General features: G+C 43.9%; 1 long non-coding RNA gene and 1 pseudogene across 1 annotated transcript in view; one reads left to right on the forward strand and one right to left on the reverse strand.

Annotated features, from left to right (window-relative positions):
• The first annotated feature begins 1,510 nt into the window (after positions 1-1,510).
• LOC134897972 (5S ribosomal RNA) lies at positions 1,511-1,629 on the forward strand (annotated as a pseudogene).
• A 356-nt stretch (positions 1,630-1,985) lies between these two features.
• LOC135056054 (uncharacterized) overlaps positions 1,986-10,431 on the reverse strand; it is an 82,038-nt gene continuing 73,592 nt past the window's right edge. The window contains exon 3 of the long non-coding RNA XR_010243872.1: positions 1,986-4,710. This is a non-coding gene — a long non-coding RNA (uncharacterized LOC135056054). The remainder of the gene's footprint in view (positions 4,711-10,431) is intronic.

Genomic DNA, 10,431 nt, shown 5'->3' on the forward strand with positions numbered 1-10,431 from the left:
CCTACAGACCAAAAGAATCAGACGCAGACTCTCATCTGATCAGCACTATATCTTCCTTTTCCTCCCTTTGCTGATCGATAAAAGTCTGCGCCTTTTTCGCCTGACTGCGGATATGAGATGGACCGGACTTGCCCCCACTTGATAGAGTCAAATAACTACCTTTTAACATTAGCTATATATTAATACCGTGTAGCCGTAATGGCTGCTAAACCATGTGCACATGCTACGTACTCCGTACGCTATTTGCGTATGAAGACCTCGCACGTGGTACGCAAATAAAGTACACACGCTGTGCTGGGTGTACGGAATACCCACAGTGAGCATACACACAGACAGTAACCTTTATAAACTTTAAACACAGATTATGCTTACTCTGTAACCCTTGTATGCAACACACTATGATTGAGTTTGTGTTGTAAAACCTTACTACTGAAATACTGCAGCGACATAACGCTGCTTAACCTTGTTAATGTAAATGCTGTTAGAGCGATTTAGAATTCAGAAACCCTTTGTACCAGCTAGAGAGACACAGACACCCTGCTGAGGTTCTAACACCTTATATGAACGTTCTATTTGCAAAAGAATAATACAATACAAGTCATACACTACCAATATAACATAGACTACCTAACCAGATAACTGCACATGAAATACAATAACAGTACAATAACACTTAAGAGAAAAGAGAGAGAAAGAGGAGAGGAGAGAGAGATATGGCTCACAATAACAATAAAGACAATATGATTGCGGAGAACTTACGCACAAAGGGAACGATCGCATGCGCCTTTCTGAATATCCAGCTCCCGATTATCAGTGATGAGAACCGTTGAAGAGAGTGAGCTGGATCAGATCGGCTTGTCTATTTATGCCCCACACACAATACAATACAATGGTCCCTACAATCTCATTGTTCATTGGACACAGGAATTCGTCTTCGCATTATAACAAAAGGTCATAGGTTGATTCATACAGGTGGGCTGTGACTATTTCCACACAGTGAACAAGCCACCATCCGGTGAAACGGCCGTCTGTGTCCTGTGGAGCTGAGCAGTGCACGGCTCAGCCCACTCATCCACTGGTATCGTATAATGTGAAATCTTTTTCAATTGACTGTGTAATCATTGCGTAATCTGCTATTTGTCTATTCCATCTGAGTAATATTAATCACTCAGTGAAGAACCCTAAATTCCTTATCATTTACTGTCGTCAGGGCTTAAGATATCTGTGTAATTTCACTCCTATTTTTTCTGGGCACAGGAAACCCGTCTCTTTGATCCCTTCTCTACCATGTGAGATATGTGGTTGACAATAGAGAATAGAAGACGGGACCTGTACCTACAAGTTTCCTAGACTCTACTATTCTACAGTACTTTTCACAATTTGATGCCAGTTATCCTGTCCATTTGTTAATTCTAAGGCAACAATAGGACTGGGCACAATAGTGAACTATAGAAGTACTTCTTTGGTATACATCAATAACCATATACCATTGTATTCACAATCAAGGGGTTTTTACTACCATATTTCACTGGGTACGCCCAACCTCGCCTGATCTTGGAAGCTAAGCAGTGAATAGCCTGATTAGTACCTATTTGGGAGACTGCTAGGGAATATCAGGTGTAGTAATAAATATCTCTGTATTTGTGACAAACGGAGGTTTTGGAGTAACCTTTGATCATTACCAATCTTCACACCTTATATTTCTTCTCTCCTAGCCATTGAGCTTTGTTGATTTTTTTGTCCATTTTTGTCTTAAGCACTAGCTTTCCCATCTCTGGTATTCCCTTGACACTAATTTCTAAGTAGCAGATTAAACCATTACCAGGTTGGATATATTTTTCTCACAGGTAACTATATAAGGATTATAAATCTCAACATGTTTGCAACTGAAAGGAATTCAGCCTCTTGTTTTACCCCTCGATGTGATGGCCTACTGACGTCAGTGAGAGCAATCCTTAACGTTACAGATAATACACGACACCATGTAGTTAAGAATCACTCTGCTTTATTGAATGTTTTAACATTGGTATAAAAAGAGAACACATAAGGGTGTAACTGATAAGTGTAAAAGGGCTCATTGGCTTAGGGGTGGTGCCCTAGTGGGGTACGTAGGGGTGGTTAATACTTGACATAACATAATTGGATATAGCAGTTGCTAGGCAGATGTTATATACGTTGCATCAAACGGAACTTAACACAAGATCTTTTAGTAACACACAGAAGTAGAAAAAGCAGGTTTCATCTGGTATAGAACTGACCTTGGATGCCAGACCCACACAAGCCTGGTATCTGTATGAGAGACAAAGGCACCTAGCACAGGGCAGCACGCATCCATGCAAACACATAAGAGTTCATATAGCATGTTTTAACCCTTCACTAGGGAAATAGAAATATTCACTTTTACACTGTAACCACCACAAGGAAACTGATCATATAAAAAGTAATATGTACAAAGACAGAAGAGGTAACCCTTCAATCCCCTCTTAGAATCATGATTATTATATGACATGATTCTGGAGTGAGGCTCCTTTCTTGTTTCTCCAGTTCTTGAGATATTGGACATAATCGTCGGGTCCCTCACTATCAGAGGAGGTGACAGGACTGGTAGTTATATCATAATACATCAGGGCCTTATCAATGCCTTTGGAGGTAAGTTTCTTTCCACAGGGAATTACACAATAAACTATAATGCCTAAAAGAATTAAAGTTATGAGTATAAATATGCTTATTTGCACAAGAGCCTGTTTCCAATTTTCAAACCACCCAAAATATTGGCTCCATGGGTTATCAATACCTGAATTTTTCTTAAGTTCTATGGATAAGGTTTCTAACTTGTTTATGGCTAAAGTAACCTTACCATTGGGACCAGTGTTGTCAGGAATATATGTACAACAGCCTTCCACCTTACTAATGTAAACACATGTACCGCCTTTTTCTGCTAGAATCATGTCAAGGGCCATTCTATTTTGAAATGTCATTTGGGAAGTGGCTTCTAGCTGTTCAGCTATACCTTTAAGAGCATCTTTGGTATCATTAACAAATCTTTGTTGATTATAATATATATAATTAATCCAGGCTACGTTTTTATTTACAGTTACTATAGGAAACAATGATTCAAAACCCGCAGCCACTTCATCTCTAGCTTTGAACTCATTTGGAACACCTCTTGGGACCCCTATAGCATCAATGTATACGTGGGGGTCAAAGCTACCTCCTGGGAGTGCTCTTTTCTTTCGATTAGCAGGAGTATTAGAGGGAGGAGTGGGGTCATCGGTGATCATTAGGAGTGGCATTATGACTTTGGCCAGGGCACACTCACCATACCATGGTGTGTCTAATTTAATTCTAAGTTTCATATCCCCACATATGTAATAAATGTCGCCTAATGATCTAGTTTGGTTGACTAAAACAGTTGTTCTTTTATTTGCACAATACCCTGGTGGGAAGGTTTTTAGATTTCTCCCTGTGGTGGTGTTAGATGTATAACAGGTATAGTTTCCAGGATATATGGTTATGGTGCTTCCTGGGTTGGGATTTTTTGACAATATGGGATATTCCCTTTTCCACATTTCGCACTGACTATCATTTGTTTTGGTGTCATTAAAAAGGCTGAAAAAACAATTTTCCTGTTCTAGGGGTATATTAAGGGGCACTGTACCGAGGTGGGGCCTAGATTTGCCACAGACATAACAGTTGCTTTTATTGTGTTTGTTAGCACTATACTTCATCCATTCCAACCAGAAATTGATGTCAGAGAAACCAGTTTCAATAGCTAGGGTGTCTTTAAAGGTGGGATTGTTAACGGCCATCATATCCTTGAAGGTGGTTATATGAGGTTTCAAGAGGTTGGGGCGTGGTTTAGAGGGCTTGAGCTGGGCATACTTTTCATTGTTAAACATATCCTGTAACAAGAATGGTGTAAGGGATGGGTTTAAAAAAAAAGATTCACCTAGGACATAGGTGCCTGCATCAGTAGACTGGGGATGTTTTATGCTTAATATGAATTTACTATCACATCTGTTTTGTCTATGAAGGGTAAGACGGGTAAGCAGGGACTCACCATATTTGTCTTTACTTGAGAGAGCCTCTTTGGGCTGGTATCCATAACCATGGCCAGAATTCCATCCCACTGATCCCCAATACGCACATTTATTTCCCCAATATTTACTAGTAACACAAATATAGGCTTCAGTGGGGGTATTACGTGTACCATACTGATCACACTGCCAGGAATAATATTTGTTAAGACAGGGAGCAATGGTACAGAAATCTATTTTGTAGGTGGCAACCTCAGTATTGGAGGAGTTATACCAAAATGTGTAGGTGCCGGATTTTTGTGTAATGTCTACTTCAGCTGTAGCTTGGCAAGTGAGGACCATTAGGATTATCAACATAGTCCCCAGGATAGAGGTAGGGGACAGGTTCCTCATCTTCCTCTGTTCTTCTGTCTTCGCTAGGTGGGAGGTCAGGGCTGTCTGCCCCCGTTCGTACCTCGCTGGAATCACTTGCTTCCCTCTCTAGGTCTGGTCTAGGAACCTTTTTCACTCGGGATGCATGGATCCAGGTGGGGCTTTCCTCTGTCAGGACTGCTGTTCTGGTTACTGCTACGACCTCTGTCTCTGGACCGTAGGTAAAGTCTCCTGGGCTCTTGTTCCTGGGGAGCACCTTCACCACGACTCTGTCTCCGACTTTAAAGGGGTGTGTAGGTTCCTGTGGATTCAAAGGGTTTTTACAAACAACCTCATGTTCAATTTCATTCAGTTTTATTATCAGGGACCTGACATACTCTTCTCTGATAAGTTCTAGATCTCCCTCCTGTATTACTAATGGTTTCTTAGCCCAAGGTGTAGGGAAGGGCCTACCCATTAATATTTCAAAGGGGGAGTAACCCAAAGTCTTTTGTGGTGTCATTCTAATTTCTGCCAAGATAATGGGAAGGACTTGCTTCCATTTGTGGAAGGTGCCTCCTGTGGCCTTCCTAAGCTTGTCTTTGAGGGTCCTATTCATGCGTTCTACGACCCCTGAACTCTGCGGGTGATACGGGATGTGGAACTTCCATTCCACCTGCAGGGCCTTTACCAAGGCCTGTGTAATTTTTGCTGTAAAGGCGGAGCCTTTATCACTATTGATTTGCAATGGGCACCCCCATCTGGGGATGATTTCCTGAGTTAGGATCCTAGCAACTGTCTTTGCATCCTCAGATTTAGTGGGGAATACCTCTGGCCATCGAGAGAACATGTCTACAATGACCAGGGCATACTCCTGTTTACCAGTACCTGGGATATGGGTGAAGTCAATTTGCAGGTGTGTAAAGGGTGTGGTGGGGTATTCAAGATGCTGATGTTTTGCCTTGTCAGGGTTGTTGGGGTTGTTTCGCAGGCAAGTGATGCATCTACTGACATACTGATCTACTAATGACTTGGCATCCGTGACATAGAAATCATTACGTAAGAGTAAGGTAGTTGTTGCCTTACTGTGGTGTCCTATGCCATGGTAGTGGGCAATAAACAAGGGTGCACTGGACTGGGGTATACAAGGTTTCCCCTCTTTGCAGATTAATCCTGTTTTAGGATTCTTCTGCAAAACTGGGTAAATCCAGTCAGCTAGGTCGGCATTGGAGGCTGAGGCCTGTAACTGGGTGATCAGGTAATGGTTGTCGAGAGCTGGGGGGGTCATGATGGACATGTGGGCCTGAGTGATGGGCTGTGAGGCCGCATGTTTGGCAGCAGAGTCAGCAAGAGCATTTCCAAGGGAGACTGCATCCTTCCCCCCCGTGTGTGCCCTGCAATGGAGGATTGCAATGTCAGAGGGCAGGGTTATGGCATGCAGAAGGTCAGAGATGAGTTGGGCATGTGATATGCCTTTTCCATCAGCTCCAAGGAAACCACGGCGTCGCCAAATGACCCCATGGTCATGCACGACGCCGTGCGCGTATTTGGAGTCAGTGTAGATGGTGACTGGTTTATTCTGGTAAAGGTGACAAGCCCTTGTGAGAGCAATGAGCTCTGCAGCCTGTGCTGACTGGTAAGGAATGGGCTGTGCTTCCAGAATAATGTCAGGGAGAGTGACAATAGCATAACCCGCTTGGTACGTGGTGTCATTGGGTCTGCTACAGGAACCATCTACAAAAATGACATCCGCGTCGGGGACAGGGACAGGGGACATGTCCAGTCTGGGGGATGTTTCTGACTCAATGGAAGCTGAGCAGTCATGGGGTTCAGGAGGGTGGTCTTCAGGACCTTTGAGCCCCAGTAGAGCGTTGAGAATGGGTGCAGGACCTGAAGAGTTGGTGGCATACTTAATGGTGAGTGAGGGGTTGTTCAAAAGGAGAACCTCATATCCACTGAGGCGCTGAGCTGACATGTGTTGTGTGTGTAACCCTTTTAAAATGGTTAGAACATCATGAGTGGTGTGAAGTATTGTTGTGTGGCCTAGGGTGAGTGTGGTGGCCATTTCAGTTACCATTGCACAGGCTGCAAGTGCCCTGAGGCAAGCAGGCATACCTTGCACTGAGACAGGCATTACTTTGGAAAAAAATGCCACTGGGCGCAACTTTCCTCCATGAAACTGTGTGAGCACCCCCGCCATGGTTTTACAATTGTCCCTTGCAAACAAATGAAAAGGTAGTACATAGTTGGGGAGGCCAAGTGCCGGACTTTTCATTAACATACACTTTAAGCTTTCATATGCAGTTAACATTTCTTGTGACCATTGTACAATATTAGGTTTGTCTTTCAGTGTGGCTTGTCTCAAAATGTTATCATAATAGGAACAATCAGATATCCACTGTCTGCAGTAATTTACCATACCCAGAAAAGACAGCAGTTCTCTCTGGGTAGTTGGGGTGACCAGGCCCAATACAGACTGAATGCGCTGTGGACTGACTTTCCTTTCCCCCTGAGTGAGCACAAAACCTAAGTAATCCACATGCTTCTTACACCATTGCATTTTTGTTTTGGACACCTTGTGTCCACATTCACAGAGCCAGTTTAACAGTGATATACCATCCTCCCGGCAGGCCTCCTCAGTTTGACTACAGAGCAGCAGATCATCTGCATACTGTAGCAGGACTGAACCATGGTGAGGTTGCCAGGGCCCCAATGTGGCCTGGAGTACAATGCTATACACAACAGGTGCGTCAATGTAGCCCTGGGGTAAACGACACCAGGTGAGTTGCTTGCCCTCAAAAGAAAATGCAAAAAGTAACTGTGTCTGTGCATCCACTGGAATGCTAAAAAATGCATTTTTTAAATCAATCACAGAAAAAAATGCAGCATCTGCAGGGATAGCTGAAATGAGTGAGTTAATGTCAGGTACAATGGGTGCTATAGGCACAATGAGTTGGTTAATTGCCCTAAGGTCTTGTACAAACCTTACACTGCCATCTGACTTAGCAACTGGGTTGACTGGTGTGCAGTAAGGTGAAATTACGTGTCTGAGAATGCCTTGTTGGAGAAACTGTTGTATCATTGGTCTAAGACCTTCAATCTTCTCTTGTGACAAGGGGTATTGCTTTTGATAGACAGGTTGTGTGTCAGGTTTCAGGGTTGCTCTATATGGTGTGCAAGGAATGAGGCCAGTGTCATAGGGACCCTCCGACCATAGAGCAGGGTTTACTTTGTCAAAATCAGGTGTAATGTCTGTTGCTTCCCACACCGGTAGGTGTGGGGACTCGACCTCCAGGCCGCTGCTAGTGGGTGAAGGGAGAATGGAGATTTCGAGTTTGCTAAGAAGATCCCTTCCCAGAAGATTAATTGGACATTCAGGTATTACAGTGAAATTGTGTTTACCCATATATGTGCCTCCCGTGGTTCTGACACTAAGGGCATCTGTCAGGTAAGCATCTGTGGGTATCCCATTGATTCCCATTGAAGGAGCAGTCTTTTCCAAGTGACCGTCGTACAGGTCGACACACAAAACACTAGTAGTTGCCCCGCTATCCACCAGGAAAGGGATTGCTCTCTTTCCTATAATCAAGGTTAGTAGCGGTGGGTCCTTCCAGTGTCTGGTGAGTTGGGCAAAGGCTGGGATACCCTCCTCCGGGCCCCGTCAGTGGGAGGGATCCTGCCAGTCAACTCGGAATCGGACATGATCCTGAAAGGGGTTGTTGTGTGACTGTCGGGGATGATCCCGGGAGGGAGCCGGAGCTTGGGGCTGTCGCTGGTTTTGTGAGGGACAAGGGCAATCCCTTGCCCAGTGATCGTCCCTTCCACAGTTGAAGCAGGAGGTTTGTTTCCTGCTGGCAGAGTCAGGGGGGTGGGGTGGCCTGGCTTGTGGGTTTTGATATCGGGCTTGTGGGTTTTGATATCGGGCTGGATTGCGGGGTGGGCCAGTAAAGTGCTGCTGGCGTCTATCTCCCCGGTTTCTCTGATTTTGGTAATTATGAGTTGGGGCATTCTGCAAGGGTTTTTTAACATCAAAGCATCCTGCAGCTTCCTTTTCATATAAGTGCTTTTCAAATTCCTTAATATTATCAGAGGTCCAGGAAGAAACACCTTGCTTAACAGGGACCATAACAGATGGCAACAAGTTATTTACAAAGGTAGAAATTAGTAAATGGTCTGTATCTACAAGAGTGAGACCTGCATCTTCAGACCAACACTTTTTAAACCTCTTCCAAAACTCAGTGACAGTTTCAGTAGGTTTTTGCTTGCATGCTACAGCAATGGGAAGGGAGGCACGGGTCTTAAAGATTTCTTTCATGTGTTCTCCAATTTCCTTCCACATTTGCTTTACACCTTCCTCGGTATTGAGGGGGTAATTAGTGGCATTGTTTAGGACTGCAGGAGTGTTGATAGAGGGAATCATTTTCCAATCCCACCCGTTGTAATGGTCTATAACCCCATCTATGATCAGCTTCATATCTTCTTGAGTATAGCTGCGTCCTGTGCAAGCCTTTTTCAAGTAAGCTATGCAGCCGTCAGGTGCAACAGTGGGTTTGGGACAGTTCTTAACAATTCTGTCTAAATCCTCTATTTCAATGGGTTTCTTTAACAATTGATCCCCTACTGTCATGAAGGGCAGGTGTGTAGCGACACCGCTGGCACCAGCACTGTTTTCAAGGAAACCAGTGCCGGATCGCGTTATGGAGGGGGTAAGAGGGTGGTTAATGACAACAGTTGAGTCAGCGTTACGGCGGGAGGTGATTTGTTTGCTAGGAGTCTGGACTGTAGTTTCAAGCTGGGTTACATATATTTGATCATGGCCCGAGCGGCCACCACCTTCAATAGGAATGTCAGAGTCGCCACCCACAATAGCTGCGTCAGGGGCACTAGGGGCGGGGGTGGTTATGCCTGTGTGGAGGGTACTGTCAGGGGGGACTGTTCCTCCTGCAGAGCCTCCTGAGCCTCCTTCCCCTCCTCCTCCTCCCCCTCCCCCTTGCATCGGCATTCGTGACAAAGCAACTGCAGCTAAAAGATCTGTGTCTTTTAAGGAGGGATATAGGGGAGTGTAGGGCGGGGGAGAAGAGTTTTTTAGAAACTTGTTGCTTCTAAATTCCTCAGCTTTATGTAGTCTGGAAGTTACAGTTTTTATTCTACGCTGTTTCTGCTTGATATTCTTGTCATACCAATGAGGTGCTATCGTGAGCCATTGCTCTCCTCCAGCACGCATATATGTCATGTCCCATTGTGGGTCATGATCATACCACGGCCAGGCTTCCTTGTCTTCCAGACAAAGACCTTTGACCATGTCCATATAAAATGGATAATTAATACCATCACGGGGGAATGGGCTGGGGCTGCCAACTTTCTCTGTCCACCCTGCTAAGTTATCCACCCAAGGGTTAACTAAATAATAATCTGTGGTGGAGTTACGAGCAACATACTCCTTACATGTCTCCCCTGGTAAAGGTGGAGGATAAATGACTGTCTTACTCTGACCCCCTCCCATAGTAAAGAATACAATCTACACCAGCTTTCTACGCAATTTCCACAACAACTTACAACAACTGTCTATGCAATATCACAACAAAAATGCAGTTTACACAAAAAAAAAAAAAAAAACCTTCTATGCAATTTCACAACAAAAAGACTTTCTATGCAATTTCACAACAAAAAAATGCAATTTACAAAAACATTCTATGCATGCATTAGCTAACACCAGTTAATTAGTCATTGACAATATCACAATATTATCTGTATAATGAGAACATGAAATCTTTTGACGGGTACGCTTACCATTCGTACAAGATGTCAGAAAAATACAGCGTTTTAAACAGGAAGCAAGAAAAGTGTTTGAGTAAAGATATCTGGCAGACGAAAACTTACCAGCCGTCTGAACCAAATATAAGAACTTATCTCACTACAAACATACAAGAATATATTGGCGATCAAATCGGGGTATTCTCTACGTTACGTATAGACCCCAGGTCTATTTTTTTCTTTTTTTTTTTTTTTTTTTTAAGTATCCCAGATACTAACGTCTTTGGAG

Source organism: Pseudophryne corroboree, chromosome 3 (assembly GCF_028390025.1).
Source record: "Pseudophryne corroboree isolate aPseCor3 chromosome 3, aPseCor3.hap2, whole genome shotgun sequence".
Lineage (NCBI taxonomy): Eukaryota > Metazoa > Chordata > Amphibia > Anura > Myobatrachidae > Pseudophryne > Pseudophryne corroboree.